Raw genomic sequence first — 17,897 nt, 5'->3', positions numbered from 1 at the left:
TAAAATGCTGGAGAACTCCAGCCAAAGATTATAATGGGTAATTCAGTATGTGAAATCCAGCCTTCTTCCAGATGCCTCTATCATTTGCTGATGCCATTTATTTATTACTTAAATCATGAATGAATGAATGAATGAATGAATATATATATATTGCTTTACTCTCAGTGATAGATATTTGCATTTTTCCTGTTAAAAAAATAAGATTGATAAAGTAGAATAGAAAATAGCATCCTGTAGTGATAGAGAGATAACCTCACTTCTTTGCCCTCTGATAAGTCATGTTCTCCACCACCCCCACCCCTGCAAGTCCTGCTTCGGTGCTTCATTGTGGCAGAGGGCAGTGTTCCTGGAAGGGATGAGTAAAGACTGTTGGGAGTGAATGCCAAGGGTATATGTTCCCAGCAGGGTCACCCAAGGAATTGAAGGTCATCCTAGTTGCCCAGCTAAAGCAAGCAGGCACCTATTTTGGGCAGCTGCAATAAAGGAAGATGCTGGAAGTAGATGATCACTTTAGTGACAATGGCAAAGGCATCAATTCATGTTGCATGGAAGAAGGCAATGGGAAACCACTCCTGTATTTCTACCAAGGAAACCACATGGATAGAAAATATAAAATGATTGATGATACAGTGCCAGATGATGGGCCCCTCAGGTCAGATGGCACTCAACATGCTACTGAGGAAGAGCTGAGAATCTTTCTCAATACTAATCAAGTTTCTCAGTACTAGATTAAAGCCTTCGGGATATCTAGTTGCTGATGTTGGCACAAAGAAAAAGATAATCCAAAGCTGCCAAGACAGAATTACAGTGGGAATATGAAACATAAGAAGGATGAACATGGGAAAGCTTAACACAGTGAAGGATGAAATGAAATGACTATACATAGACATCTTAGGCATCAGCAAATTGAGATAGACTGGGATTAAACACCTTCAGTCAGAAGATCACACTGTTCACTACTCAGGACATGAAAAGTAAAGAAGGAACAATGTTGCTTTCATAGCATAGCAAGAATATACTTGGCTACAATGCAATCAATGACTGAATAATATCAATTAAACTTTGTGGACAACTCTTTAATATATCATTCAAGTTTATGCTCCAACCACTGATGCAGAAGAAAAGAAGGTTGATGAGTTTTATGATCAAGCCCAATTTGAAATTGACAGAACATGCAAGCAAGATGTGCTGCTTGTGATTGGAGACTGCAATGCCAAAGTTGGTAACATGAAAGAAGAAATTGTATGGTTTAGGAAACCAAAATGAAGCAGGAGACTGATTTATAAATTTCTGCCACTCCAATGTTTTCTTCTTAGCTAACACTGTCTTCAAGCAACCAAAGCAACACCCCTATACATGGACATCACCAGATGGAGTATATTGAAATCAAATTGATTGTATTATTGCTTAAAAGGATGTGAAGGAGCTCAGTTATAGCATCAAAGACATGGCCAGGTGAACAGTGGAACAGTTCATGAACTGCTCATGTGCAAGATCTAAGTTAAGCTAAAGAAGAAGAAAGCCAACCAGTTTCCACAATGTGATCTTGAACATATACCCACCATTTTCAAGGAGAACATCAGGAATTACTTTGAAGTCCTGAACTTCATTGATAGAGAACCAGAAGAATTTTGGAACTAGCCTAAAGGAATTGTTAAGGATGAATGTGAAAAGAGACTGCCAAAGATGAAGAAACAGAAGAAAGCAAGCTGGATGTCAGAACAAACTGTGAAAATTGTTGAGAAGAGAAGAGAAGAGAAGAGAAGAGAAGAGAAGAGAAGAGAAGAGAAGAGAAGAGAAGAGAAGAGAAGAGAAGAGAAGAGAAGAGAAGCCAGTCATGTTCTTCACATGGAGAACAAAAATCTCAGAAAGGAACTTAACAAAGAGTTTCAGAGAGCTGTTAGAAGAAACAAGAAGCAGTATTACAGCGACATCTGTAAAGACATTGAAGATGGAAACAGACATGGAAGAATAAGGAAAGTCTTTCAAAAGATCTTTGAACTCAGATGGAGATTCCATCCTCGAATTGGTATGTAAAAAGATACCAATGGCCAGATAGTAACAGATTCAAAGGAGATCAAAGGAAGATGGAAGGTGTATACTGAAACACTATACAGTAGACACATCAACTTCCAAGATTATTTAGAAGATATTCCTTACTTACAAGAGACTCTAGTACTAGAAGATGAAGTTAGATCAGCACTCCAGTCATTACCAAGTCGAAAGGCTACAGGAAGTGATGGAATACCCACTGAAATATGGCAAGCAGCAGAAGAAAAATCAGTCATGGTACTAACCAAGCTATGCCAGCAAATCTGGAGAACGACACAGGGGCATGACAGTTTGGGGTACAGCAAATGCAGATTATATGCATCCCAATCGCAGACTAACCAGGAGATGCTGTGGAAGTCTTGCCCTTGGGTATGGAGGCTGTAAGATCTTGATGGGGAGAAACAGGTTGAGATTTAATTCTTCAAAGATGGAGCGGCTGTCAGTTCAGAAGTCAACTGACTCTGGGACAATACTGACTCTGGACAGAGTTGCAACTCTGGACAGAGTTGTCATGAAACATGTAGGTTCAACCAGACACTTAGTATATGCTGAAACAGGCAGGTGGAAGTTATGGTTAGGAGAGTCTTAGCTATCCATGGCAGGTGTAGCATTCCTGGAACAGAAGGTACTGGAAATAGTAATTAATACCCTCATTATCTCAACCCTAAACTACTGTGATGTGGATGGAGCCATCCTTGTTGACTGTTGGCTGGCAGTTGATCACTGGTTGCAATTTAAAATGTTGGTTGTACATGGCTTGGGGTCTGATTATCTGCAAGACTGCTTACTCCTAATAGTAGTCTTCAAGGTATGTCTGCTGAGAATCCCATCCCAGGCAAGGTACAGGGTGATGGAGTTTTTAAAGGTTAATAAAATAACTCCAAGCAGCAAACAGCAATCTTGAAGAGTAGAAGCGTGAATCAAAAGAGAACTTGCACATTAAGCTTAATTACATTCAGAAATGAATTCAGTCTTCACACAGTAGTTAGATGAAGAAAAAAAAATAGAGATAGCTTATTTTTATTCAGTAGATCTGGATAGGTTCATAGTAGAAAGCATTTAATCATCACTGGTTCTTTGTAGACAATTTCTATGGAAATAGAAAGTCTGTGTGCAGGCAAGATGGTAGGGAGAGGTATGCATTCCTGCAACACCTCCTGCTTGCATGTGTGCCAGAAGGGTAATGGAGATTGTTAATCCCCAAGCCCAAGAAGAAGGAGGAAGTGGAAATCAAGTGACCCATGTGACATCCCACAAGCATAATAGAGATACATTTGCTAGAGAGACTCCTTTATGCTTATGAGACAATGCTGAGTTGACCCCTGATAATTCCAACACAGGGGACATTCATTGCCAGAGCTATCCCCCTGTGAAATTTCCTACAATCAGAAATGAGGACAGTGCCCTCACTCACTTTTTCAAAGAGCATTTGGGACTGTAGAGTGGAGGATGGATGTATCTGTGTGAACAATAGTGCTATGAATGTAATTTACTGAATTGTTATATTATTTTATAGTATTGAAAAGATATACTGTATGTTATGATTTTGATTATGTTTTGTAATTTTTATATGTTTATTGCATTATAAAGTTTGCTATAAGCCATTTAGCATTGGAGTGATTGAAGCAGCATCAAAGTACATGAATCAAATAATTAAATAATTCAAATTACAAATTCATCCCCATTTTTTCTCCTTACATAGATAAGAAACTTTTCAAGTTTTAAAAAAGTCTATATTGAATTAATCGCAAGCACACAAACAATGGAGGGCTGGCTGAACTATCTTGACAGCTCAGACCAGAAGCTACTTCATGAATTATCTGGTTATAAAAGTGTCAGATCAAAATCTGCTCTTAAATTAAAGAGTTGAGAAATGTTTAAAGTCAGAACGTACTACAAGATATTAGAACACAAATCATTTGAAAGCCACAGTTATACCATCCTGATTTTTTTTTTTCCTTTTTCTTCCTAAGACTTCCAAGAAAGCATAAAATATAGTCTAAAAATTAGTATACATAGTAATTATGTAACATAGCCTGTGTTAGTTACATCTTCCTCTCCCTGAACAGGAATTTTTTCTCTAGTATATTTGTAGAATATAATATTCCAAAAACTATACAAGTAAAGTTAATAAAATGTTTTTACAATAAAAAACCTGAAAGTTGGCACATTCACTATTCTTTAAGGTATGTTTGATGAAGACTTGTAGTTTAAAAGCCAAACTTAATGGGGGGGAAAATACCCAATAGAACCTTGATTCATATATGCAATAATCCTTTTAATCATTTTCTAAAGTGAACAACACACAAACACCACTAATGCTGTGCTGCAGTCTAAGTGGCATTTTTCAACGAGAAGGCCTACACAAAAGAAATTTACAGCTGGAGAAGAGAACAACAAACCTCAACAAGTTATTCTCTTGATGAATCGGATCCAGCCTCCAAAATGACCAGCTAACATCATGAGCTACTTTGCATCTACTGATCAAAATGCAAAGCATGAAAGAGTTTGCCAGGTTCATTTGATTAACTACACAGCAAATCTCTCCCTTGACAAGAGCTGGAACTATACAAGCAATCCTAATCTTCTATTCAGAAGAACAAAATCCATTTCTTTTATGCAAGGAAAAATCTTGGAGGTAAACCCACTTCCTTTCTTATGTAAGATCTCCCATTAGGTCTAAGGTGCTCAGTGGAATTGCTGTGTTTTGTCAAGACTGTTATTATTAGCACTATAGACAATTTGCCAGCTGAGCACAGAAGCTTGGGTGAGAAATCAGAAAGTTGGCACAAAGCTCTTTGGAGGATTACAGGAGAATTAAACATGCACTGCAAAGCAAGATCAAACAAACAGCAAAGCTCAGTGACGATCTGAGAGAGAGAAAAAAGACAAGCTTAGATGTGTTCTGAGAACAAAACAGAAAAAAGAAGGAGCTCAAGGGAAATGGAAAAAAGAAACAGGTCACCCAAAAATGTACAGACAGGAAGCCCAGAACACTAAAGACAGTATCAGGGCAGCTAACATTTGGAATGAAGTGAGGTTGATGAAAGATGCTAAGAACAAGACCAATGACTCACTAATGAAAAAAAAAAAGAGAGACAAAGCTACTCTACTATTAGTTTGGCTTCAGGAAAAAAGGCAGGTGCTCTACCAGGCAACTGTGAAGAGACAGATGAAATGGCAGGACTAAACCTTGGGATTGATAGAGGCAGTGGCAGGAAGTACTTTTTAACTTGGAATAAGTTGACACCTCCAGACCCCGTTGAACTGCATTCCTGTTGGTCTTCCTGAACATTTATGAATTGTCTTTGAGAAATCCTGGATAATTAGAGAAGTGGAAGAGGGAAAATATAGTCTGCTTGCAAAAAGGAAGGGAAAGGAGGATTTAGGGAACTAGAGACCTGTCAATCTGTCAACCTTACCAGGTAGACCAGACAGGAAACATAGCCAGATAAGCTAGTTCTACTTTATTGTAAAGCTACATTAACAGAATTTTGCAAGTCTGAAAGTCCAATTCTCCCGCTGTCACCTTTACAGCCCAATAACTTGGGGACGGTCCCTCCTCAGCCTTTTGCTACACCCAGTATGCAGCTGTGGGCTATGCTCCCTCTTATCTGATCTAAGCAGCATCTCTTTGCCCATTCTCCCAAGGTCATTCCCACATACCATTACACCATCTGACATCAATACCTGGGAAGATTCTGTAGCAGATATTAATTAATTAATGAAGTTATTCACTTATTGATGACTTTAAACTACTTCAGTCAAAACTACTCTAAGAGGCTGCCCTGTAAGCACTTTGACAAGAACATGAGCATTACCAGAGTCAGCATGTATTTGTCAGCAACAAATCTTAACAGACTGTTGGGTAACTTTCTTAGTAGATTGTGGGAATCTTGTAGATGCAATTTATCATCATGGTATTTAACAAAGTATCCCATGACATTCTGATTAGCAAGTTAATTAAGTGTGAGCTCTAAGGCATGGCAATTAGGTGGGCTCATGCGGCCCTAAAATTGTAAACCAGAGAGAGATTATAAATAGTTCCTTATCAAACTGGTCTGAGGTATTGAGGTGGGTGCTGGAAGATCCTGGCCCTGTATTTCTCAACATTTGTATAAGTTACTTGGATGAAGAAGAATCAAAACTGGGTGGAATAAGTAACACTCAGAAAGACAGACAATTAAAGCAATCTTTTATGCTAAAGAAATTATCTGATAATAATAGAATGAAATTTAAGACAGAGAAATGCGAAGTTCTTTATTTAGGCTATAGAAATGAAATGCTCAGGTATAGGATGAGAAATACCTGATGGGATAACAGTACTTGTAAAAACAATTGGAATAGTTACTAATTACAGACTGAAAATTGAGTAAAAGCAGTGTGCTGTAGCTGCAAAAAAGACAAATGTAATTTTAGGCTGTATAAACTGAAGTATATTTTCCAAACCACAATTCATTCCAGGTTCACCCATCACCTTGAAACCCAGTGGGCATCATACTTTAAAAAGGATTCAGCAGACTAGACTAGGATCAGAAGAAAGCAAGGAGGATGATTAGGAAACTAGAAATCTTATGAAGGAAGAATGAAGAAATAAAGAATGTTTAATTTGAAGAAGTCTGAGGGTGAAAATGAATGCATTCTTTTTAAAAAAAATATTTTTTATTAAATAAATTTTTAAAAGACTAAAAACAATACAAATTTTGACAGAGAAAAGGAAAGACAAGTAATAAGAAAGTGAAAAATGGGCAAGGAAAGAAATACAGAAGAGGAAAAAAAGAAAAGGAAAGGAAAACTTATAAAGAAGTGGCTTCTAGTTTTCTTAACAGCAGTTAGAAGTACATTTATGTTTTACCCTCTCTCTCTAAGGTTACTCAATAATATCCTTCTTTGAAAATGACCACATTCTTGACATGAAGGGATGATACACTGAAGAAGGTAAAGATTTTCCATTGTTTCCTAACAGTAAGAGCAGTTCAACAGACTGGATTTTATTATTCCTTGGAGGCAGAAGAAGAATAGGAAATGAAGACTGGAAAGGTGCCTTATATTATTTTTCCTGTTTTCAGGCTGAAGCAAAAGATCCATGGCAAGACAGAACCTCTCAGTGCAGCTTAGATACATGGAGGGCTTTGTCCCTTGGAGGTGACATGGCTCTCTTTTTTGAGGTAGTGTGGTTTGTTTGGTTGTTTATTTATTTATTTATTAAACAAATTTATAAGGCCACCCAACTCACACATGGTGACTCTGAGTGGCATACAGAATTAAAAACCGTAAAAACACATTTGCCTTGATGAAACACTTTGCATTCATTTAAAACTTTCCAATTCTCTCTTGCCTTGAGAAAAATTTCTGTTCAGGCCCTGAAGATCTGCAGAAGCATCTGATTTTTTGAGATGCCAGAGGATGCTAAGATGGCAACGTCATGCTGCAGCCTCCTCCTATTGTTCTGTCCTCCAGCATTTGCAAAAGTCAGAGCTTCTTCTGCAAAGGAAGAGCTGCAGAGTAGAGCAAGATGATTCATTCTTTGCTTTGCAAACCTTCGCTGAATCAAAGCTCTCTGTCAAAAGCTGTCTACAGTCCTATTCAAGAGGGCTCCAGGACAGAGTTTAATGTTTTAAAATATATCTGTAAATGATTTCAGGAGATCAGCAAATAGATAGAGGTACAAAAAATAGAAGAAGGATGAATACGGCCTACAAAATAAGGGAACCATGAAAGGAATGAATTGTGAGACATTTTTTGAGATGGGAAAGTGAACTTTTAATTGGACACTGTATCTTATTCTGTGATTTGATTTGAAATTGTTTATGCTTCCCTTAAAGTATAAATACATTACAATTTAGAACTGATATATTTTTTAAAATACTTTTATTAAACAATTGTACAATACTGAAAGATAATACAAACTGAAATCAGAAAAAAGAATAGAAAGAAAAGAAATGCAAAATGCAAAATGCAAAAGAAAAAAAGAAAACGAAGAAAAAGAAGGGAAAGGAAAGGAAAGGAAAGGAAAGGAAGAATATTTAAACAAGCGACTCCCAATCTTCCTTGAAACAAGTATAGGAAAATTAATATTTCCCCACCCCCTATGAAATTACATACAATTTAGAACTGATTTTGAAGTGTTTAAAAATTAGGGTGTGGACTGTGAGAAAGGGTGGTAAGGAAAAATCAAAAGGGCCAAAAGCTGTTGCCTGGAGCTTATTTGAAACCACAGTGATGAACATGAATTGGAGCAGAGACTCTGGTAGAAAAAAATGCAAGATGAAACTAAGAAAAAAATGATAGTGGAAACAGTAAGAAATTATTTAAATACATTCAAAGCAGAAAACCAGTCAGGAAGTATTTGGGCTGTTAGATGGCAAAAGAATAAAAGAGATGATCAAGGATAATATGGAGGTTACAGAGAAACATATGAATTTTTTTACATCTGTCTTTATTACAGAAGATATAGAACAAACATCAGAGTCAGTGCTGACTCCCTCAGGGAGGGCACTGTAATATCTAAAGGAAAGATATTGTGGGACGGGGGTCTCCAAGTCATGGCCTGGTGGCTGCATGCAACCCTCCAGCTCATTTCCCCCCTCCCATGGAGCAGGAGATGGCCAGAAATCAGGAAGCAGTTTTCTGACCTCAGCCAGTTACAAGAGATCCTCCATTAGGCTGAGAAGAAAACTCAGCTCCATACAAAGGCTGGGCAGACAGGCTGGGTATCTGTATTCCTAGCTCACATCAAATCGCCGTCAGTCTGTGTTGGGGCCTGTCAAGGATCCTGCTTGTAATGAAGAGCTTCAGGACTAACATGGCAGGGAGAGTGGCCATGGCCTAAATTGTCAGTTTAGGATCACACTTATTCTTGTTTCAAACTCACAGTCCACCATGCTTCCCCCTTAATCATAACTGGGAAACACCCCACGGCGACTGCTTTTTTAATGTTTTCCATTCAAAGTAATCTGAAATTGAGCTAAATCTGCAGAATTTATAGTTTCTATAAAGTGGCACATGCCAGATTGAAAATATTTCCTTTAAAAAGCACTGTCAATATTTTATTTCTTAGCAAAATTGGAAATAAATTTCAGGCATAGCTGCCTCTTCTGAGGAGATAAATCCTGCCAAGTTTCACATGACTAGATTCAAGGGTTTTTATGTTGTTATTTGATAATAAACAATACTGATGTTCTGGTTAATGAAAAATACTGCCAGGTAAGTGTCAAAATGAAATGGTTAAAAAGCAGCTCTGTTTCACAGTAACTATTTTTTTTAAAAAATATGTAATCAATGACCTATTTTGATACTTTTCATTGTCTTCATTTTTACTCACTTTCTCAACTAATGAAAAGGCTTTACTCTTGTGGCCCTTGGGCTAATTAACTCATCCTTATGATAATTTGAATTTGAGAGCCTTGTAGTAGACATCTTGTACTAGAGAGTTTTGATTGATTATGTGCCATCAAGTCATTTTTGACTCCTAAAAGAACTCAGATGAGAAATTGATGACCTCTTAGCAAAAATATAAAGTTTGCTCTTCAAATTGTGCCAGCACTTCTTTACATAGTACACAATTAACACAGAGAAATAATTAAACAAGGTGTGATAATGGCCACTAACTTGGATGGGGATTGGATAAATTCATGGAGGAAAAGTCTCTCAAAGGCTATTGGCCTTGAAGATCAATGGAACCTCTGGACCAGGGCAGCATGCCTCAAAAAAAATTCTAGGGGAATGCTGTTGGAAGAGAGGTATGTCTCTGTCTCTTGCTTGCAAATGCCCCAGAATCATATGGTTGGCCACTGGGAGAAACAAAATGCTAGCAAGATGGATCTTGGTGGAATCCAGAAGTCTATTCTTGTATTTATATCTATTATTAATTATTGTATGTTTAGTTTATGGGTAATTCAAAGAGTGAGTAGGAACCACCTTGCTACTATGATCTTTCAAATAACTGGATATCTGGGAACAGTTTGATCCGGTTGGGCCCAAGGAAGTGGACAGGGCCCTCTGGACTGTTAATGTCACTACTTGTCAATTAGATACATGCCCTTCCTGGCTGGTGAAGGCAGCTCGGGAGGTGACGAGTGGGTGGGTCCAGGCGATGGTGAATTCATCTTGGGAGAGGGGGTGTTCCCAGCTGCCTTTAAGGAGGTGCTGGTGCACCCCCTCCTCAAGAAACCGTTGCTGGACCCTACTGTTCTAGACAATTTTCATCCAGTCTCCCACCTTTCCTTTTTGGGAAAGGTGGTTGAGAAAGTGTTGGTGTTGCAACTCCAGAGGATTATGGATGAAATGGATTATCTAGACCCCTTTCAGTCAGGTTTCAGGCCCGGATATGGGATGGAAGCATTGGTTGCACTTATGGATGATCTCTGGTGGGAGCAGGAGCGGGGCAGTGCATCCATCCTTGCTCTTCTTGATCTCTCAGTGGCTTTCGATACCATAAACCATGGTATCCTTTTGGGGCAGATCAGGGAATTGGGGGTGGGCGGCATAGTCCTGCACTGATTCACCTCCTTCCTCCAGGGCTGGTCGCAACTGGTGTTAATAGGGAGTGAAAGGTCCAGCCCGTGGCCCCTCCTTTGTGGGGTGCCGCAGGGATCAGTACTCTCCCCTCTCCTATTCAACATCTACATGAAACCACTGGGTGAGATCATCTGTCACCATGGGATGAGGTATCATCAATGTGCATCTCCATCCTGGGTGAAGTAAGTGATGCTGTGACTGCCCTTTCTCAATGCCTGGAAGCTGTGGGGGTCTAGATAGGAAACAACAGGCTTTGGTTGAACCCTGGTAAGATGGAGTAGCTGTGGGTTGGGGGTTTCTCTGCATCCAGGAACTTACCATCTTTAGTTCTGGATGGGGTTGCACTGCCCCAGACAGACCCGGTATAGAATCTGGGAGTCCTCCTGGACTCATGACTCCTGCTCGAAGAGCAGGTCGCAGCTGTGGCTGGAAGGGTCTTTGCTCAACTTTGTGTTGTGTGCCAGTTATGCCCTTTCCTGGATCAAAAGGCCCTCCGATCAGTCACTCATGCCCTAGTCATCTCCCATATAGACTACTGCAATGCACTGTACATGGGGCTACCCTTGAAGAAGTTACAGCTGGTCCAGAATGAGGCCACGTGGGCAATTTTAGGTGCCCCAAGATTGACACATTTGCTGCAAGACCTGCATTAGGTGCCAGTCTGCTTCTGGGTCCAATTCAAGGTGTTGGTTATCACCTTTAAAGCCCTACATGGCATGGTCCAGGTTACCTGAGGGACCGTCTCATCCCCATTACATCCACCTGTCCCACCCAGTCAGGCAGAGAGGGCATGTTAGAGACCCCGTCCATGAGAGAATTCCATCTGGTGGGGCCCAGGATGAGGGCCTTCTCTGCCATGGCTCCTGCCCTTTGGAACACTCCTCCCCCAGATGTTAGGCAAGCCTCCTCTCTCCTGACCTTCCAGAAAAAGTTAAAGGCCTGGCTTTAACCCATCTCGCTTGGGGCAGGAAGGTGGGTAGTCAATCCTGGGGGTGGCTAGCACCTTAAAGTGGTCCTCATATATGCATGAATCAAATTAGAAATTTTATCTGCCATCTTGATGCCATTTTATATTTTATATTTATATTTTATGTACCATATTTTGTTTTTATTGTATTTTAATCTTTTAGCTTTATTGTAAACCACTCAGAGTCCCTCTTTTGGGGGAGATGGATGGTGACAAAATTTGATACATAAATAAATAAATAAATAAATAAATAACTGTGCTGTTTTTTATACATCTAGTGACTCCCATTTTCACTGGGATTACACTTGCTTAATTTTTTAAGGAGGAATATTAGATACAAAATGAAGAGATTTATATATTTTTGTTTTTTAATCTCTGGATAACAATCTGTACAAGTGCATACATAAATATAGAAGAGGTTCAAGCCTCATTGCATCTGGTTCCACAGCAATGGGTTTGGGAGGACCTGTGATCCTTCAGATGTGGCTGAGCTACAATTTCCAGCATGAACTGTCTTCTGAGCTTATTCTGCAAAATAATGGGAAAAATGGTAAGCAGTGCCATTTGAACAACTGAAATCAAGAGTCTTTTCTGCTTGCTGTGGATTGACTCAGAAATGAACTAGGATCTTTCCAAAACAACTAGAAAGCATTTGAATCATTACTGAGCTATTTCAAGATTCAGAAAACGACACTCTGGTATTCCTTCTGTTCTTCAAAGACATTGTTCCCCAAGCCCTGCAAACAGCCTAGCTCTGTTCATGCAATTTCCAATGTGTGGAGAACTCGAAGTGAGTGGAGATGGGGGCTGCAAATAGTCTCCTAGTCCCTGCTTCTCTTCAAACTATAGGCATTTTAGTGAAAGTTCTGAAGGGGAGTTTTGCTGGGGTGTTCTCTGCATGGAAACTAAACAGAAGAGGGGTAGGGCTGTGCGTATGGCCCTTCTCAGTCTACGTTTTGAACTCTCCATGCTTTCAGGTGAACGAGGCTCCTTTTAGTTTCCTGGCTTTGCAAGACTTTTCTTTTCCCTCTCTTTGTCTATCCCCTTGTTGAGCTGCATGGAAAAGTCACCATGGACCTTCACAAGTCCTGAAGAAGGAAAGGGGGGCAAGTAACAAAATGTGTGTCATTCATCACAATGAAAACATTGTGATTTATGCTCTTGCATTTGACAGTGGAACACAAGGGTGAAAGGCCAGGGTTTGTCACAAGATGTGTTTTGTCATTTTTTCCCCCCATCACTATGGTTTGTAGTGGAAACCTATGGATCTTGGGTCTTGAAATCCTGAGGAAGGTTATGTGGGATATGAAGTTTATGGAAGGGGAAGAAGAATAGGCAGTCATAGCTTCTGATTGTGCCAAAAGGCCCATGTGCATATAATTATAGGATACTGAGTCCTTTCAGATGAATGCTATATGTTGAGCCACTGAAGAGACTAGCAAGGGTCACACCATGCTGTATGTTTGGAAAGTAGGCACAGCAATCAAACCATTTCATCACATATTAACCGGGTGAATTTCTGAAGAGATCTTAAATATATAACTCTTGATTGGTACACTGGGTATAATTGGAAATGCCTGGGAACCCACAGTGGCCAGTCTGCTAATGAGAACTCAGCACGTTCCCATTTTACCAGGGTGATTCTATTCCAGGCTGAAAACAAGATATGAAATGTTTATCTCAGACTGTTATATTATTTTCCCTTTGTAGTTGCTCTGGTTTGCTTTATTTGTAATTTGCTTTTATATTTGATATGTACATTGTTATTTATTTTGAGATTGGTTGTAATTATTATTTATTTAATAATAGAGTAAATACTCTATTATTAAATAATCAACTAAATAATACAGCCTTGGTCATATGTAGACTCTAGAAATCAGTGGAACCTAAATTAGTTATGATATATTGAAATCCTACTGATTTTACTGGGTCTACTCTAGGTTGGTGCACAACCTATTGTTTACAAGTAATTCAACGTTCTGATTTTATTGTGTGTCCTATGACATAAATTCCCAGAAGATAGTCTTATAATATATTTAGACAAACCTCTAGTATTTCTTTCTAATCCACCTTACTGTTTGAACTGTGGCTGAGATAACAGGAAAAAAAATACTTCTTTCCAATCATAAGTCTCATGCAGTGAGATGGACTGATCAAGAGACAGAAAAATGAATTTAATATATGTCTCTTGTCTCAAATTTGATAAATTTAGAGCTCAGCAGAATGAATCTAAATGGGAATGGAAAGGAATAGGGGTAAGCATAAGCTGCCATGTATCTGTATACTTGGTATTTGGTGACACAAACCTCTGCTTGCTGGATCCAGCAGTTCTTAACATGGCCATCTGGATGGGGAATAGGGTTGGAAGTAACAAAATATGCATCACATCATCGCAATAGAAACTCCACCTGTGACATTACAGCACATATACAAAAGAGTGAAGTGAGGTGTGTTAAAGAAAGTCTAATGGAATGCCCCCTCTGTCCCATTTTTTTTAACCAAGCTTTTAATTGTTAGTTGAGCTGAGTTTTGATTTTAATAACACTGCCTTTAAATTTGCCTTGCTTTAATGGCTTTGTTTTTACTCTTATGTTTTATCATTTGCATTTGTAATTGCTCTCAGATGGCTTGAGTGTCAGATAGGCAAAAAAGCATCCTATATTAATAAATGAATGGAGTCTATATAGCATTTACATAATTGTGGCATTCATTTTTGATGGCTTGAGTGTTGAAAATCCATTTTTCACAAAGGTATTTTGAAGGCAAAGTTAGTAGGAACCGCAGTGCTCTTGAAGGAAATTTATATGCCTACTTCTCCTAGGATTCTAGGTGGCTCATAGTAAAAAAAGATATTTATTTTTTATTGTTTTTACAATAATAACAGAAGAAGAAAAAAAGAACAAAACACAAACATGATAGAAATACATACATTGTCAACGAAAGAAAGAAAAAGTAACAAGTGCTTTAAAAAAAGTAAAAAAAAGAGAAAAAAGAAACAAAGTATAATACATTGTAATAGTAAACAGTTTCAATACTATATATGCTTATCTAATACAAATATTATGCAAGTAGTATTTGTATTAAATAAACATAAATAGAATATAGTCTTCCCAGGTAGACCAGACAGGAAGCATGACCAGATGAGCTAATTCTACTTTATCATAAGGCTACATTAACAGAATCTTGCAATTATAAAAGTACAAATCTCCCACTGTCTCTTTTACAGCCTGAGAAGTTAGGGAGGTTCCTTTCTGAGTTTCTTTCTTTCCTGTTATGCAGCTGCAGGCAATGTCCTCTCTTATCTGATTGTTCTGTAGGCAGCATCTCTTCCCTCTGTCTCCCAAGGTCATTCCCACATACCATTATGGAGACCTAACTTAATGGAATACTGGGCAAGTCAAATTGAATAAATAGTTATTTTAAAAATTGTTGAACACCTGTCTTTTACCCCAAATATAGCCTGAAATTTAAAACAGTGCTCAGGGTCTTCTTTTTGTGGAAAACAAGTTAAATAATCCAGTCATGATGAAGTTTATTCAAGAAGCAAGTTTCACTGCATTCCATGAGTCTTAATCCAAAGAAAGAGAACACAGGATAGGACCCTAAAAGTGTGTGCCAGCTGAAGTGTGTTTGGGATGAAGCAGGCATTGCTTTGGCTGATTGAAAAACTGTTCCACCAATTTAAATCACTTTTTAACTGCTTCAGCAACTTGATGCTGGTGACTCTAAAACTGACCAGCAGAAAATATACCAGCAAAACAGGAAAACAAAAAAAAAAAAAAAAAAAAAAAACATTCTAACAGCTGATTCAAGAAAGGATGTTGATGAAGTAGAATAAGGGAGGAGCGGAATTATATATGCCTCAACTCCACCCAAACTAATGAGATACCCCTGATGCTGTCCCAGGCCAAATTGAGAGCCCACACTAAATCACTTAGTGTCAGCTTAGTTGAGCCTTGGAAGTTTTGATTTAGGACACAAGCAGGTTGCCACAACATGTGTATGGACCACTGGGTTTTTTTCAAGGGCAGTGTCATCCTCCAAACACTGGCCAATGCCCTCCACAGATTTTTTTTTTTTTTTTTTTAACTTCACTGATGGAACAATAAACTCTGAACCTTTTTCTTTTTCTCGCCAAATGAAATTGACAAGAGTTCTGCCACTTTCCCTTTCTGGTGGAAATGAAAGAAAAATGGTCAAAAGGTAGTCTTTTCTTTTCTTTCTATTTTTACTAGTCCACTGGAAGAAGCACCAGGCAGGAATGTCAGGCACAGTATGAGGAGAAGACAGTGGTGAAGGTTGTCATAGGTTCTTTTATGAGGGATGGTGGCAGCCAGGCAGGAGATAAAGCTTTTGTTCAAGAAAAAGTGTTTTTATTCTTATATATAAAATACTCTCGATACTCACATACCAAAACCAATGATTACTTATCTATGTCACTTTTAAACCTATATTTCTGAGGATTTGTTCCTTTTCTACCTTGTATTTACTTAATTCCTATAGTTAGACTTAAATCTGTAAACTTGAAACTAATAATGTCTTTCTAGGTTCTTCCAATATCTATCCTGTTCTCACTACTCCCTAATTATTTATCTCTCGTTAGCATTTTTCCAACTCCTTTATGACTTTACTATTACTAAAGCTCCTGTCTCTTCCTCTCTCCACCCCCAACCTGCTCTCTTTCCCCAGAGTCATTTGTTTTACTTCTTCTAGTTTCTTCCTTCAAGTGTCTGGATCTGAGGTCAGGCAGTTGCTCACAATAGGACACCAGTCATTTGCTTCCTTCTGTTGATGTACTACCATCCCGCTCTCTCAGACTTCACCCTTTCTTCAATGGCCTTTGTGGGAACTTGCCTCTGGGTGAATGCAGGAATCTCTTTACGGCTTTTCCTGGCCCTTGTGAATTCCAGAGATGTCAGCCCCATCAAGTAGACCAGACCAAATATCAACTCCACAGGAAGGCTAAGACTTTTACTGAAAGTGGCCATAACAGAATCTTGCAAATATGATTGTGCTGGGCCTCCTCCCTTTCTTATACCCATGTGAATTAGGGAGGTGTCTGTCTGAGCTGCTGACTCATACTTTTGGCTTGTTTTGAACTTAAGCTGTGTTCCTCATTGCTTTAGTAATGGATCTGGCCCATCTTTGTCAAAGTCATCTTCCTTACTCTCTACAACAGAGCTGCTTTCTGGTTCTAGGCCTGTTGCTACTCTTAACGGACTATTCTATGTGCTTTATGACTTCTGGTCTCCTCCTCCTTCTTATCCTTCTTATCCTTCTTTCCTCCCCCCCCCCCCCCCGTCTCTAGTCATCTCCAATGTGAATGTTAAATAACATCCCTCTGTCCAACTACTGCTGGCTCTTAACTGTCCCTCTTTATTTCTCCCCTGCCCTTCCATAAAAGTACTTGTTTGTATGTTGCAAGATCTGCATGTCTGGGTGCAGACATTCACTGATGGCTAATGACCTTAATGAAAAACAGGCAGAGACTGCCCTCTTATAGAGGCTAATATAAAAGTTCTATCAATGGAAACCACATGTCCCTCAAAGATCAACTTATGAAAAAGAAAGCAATTGGGACTTGGTCTCCTGGCATGAATGGGAGGGGTAAGGAAGTAGGGGCCTCAATCAATCAGGTGCTTCTGTGCAGTCTGGACAGAAGACCAGGCCATCAGCTTTGCCAAAATGGAGGAAGGGGCTGAAATCTAGAACTGAATTTTTTTAAGCCATTTCCTTTTGCATCTGTCTTACCACTATGAGTTAAAGCAGTTTAAGGCTGCTATGCAGAAAAGGCCTTAGTATAGGTTTATAAATTTATTTATTTTATTTATTTATCAAATTTGTCACTGCCCATCTCCTCCAAATGGAGGGACTCTGGGCGGTTTACATCATAAAGCAATAACTATGCAATAAAATTCCAATATAAAATATAGACTAAAACAATTTTAAAAACTACCAAATATAATAAAATCCCGATAGCTATGGTCTCATTCAGTCCTTGCATAGGAGGGGCACTTCAAGGCACTAGCCAACCCCAAGTATGATTATTCTCCTCCATGCCCCAAGCCCAGTGGCAGAGCCAGGTCTTCAATTCCCTCCGGAAGGCTAGGAGCGATAGGGCTAATCTCACCTCCGGGGGCAAGATGTTCCAAAGGGCAGGTGCCACTGCAGAGAAGGCCTGCCCCCTGGACCCCACCAGATGGAATTCTCTTGCAGACAGGGTCCGCAGCATGCCCTCTCTGCATGACTGGGTGGGATGGGCTGATGAAGCAGGGAAGAGGCAGTCCCTTAGGTAACCTAGTCCCATGCCATGTAGGGCTTTAAAGGTGATAACCAACACCTTGAATTGAATCTGGAA

The sequence above is a fragment of the Candoia aspera genome, chromosome 2, assembly GCF_035149785.1.
Source record: "Candoia aspera isolate rCanAsp1 chromosome 2, rCanAsp1.hap2, whole genome shotgun sequence".
Taxonomy (NCBI): Eukaryota; Metazoa; Chordata; class Lepidosauria; order Squamata; family Boidae; genus Candoia; species Candoia aspera.
Note: the sequence above shows the minus strand (reverse complement) of the source record.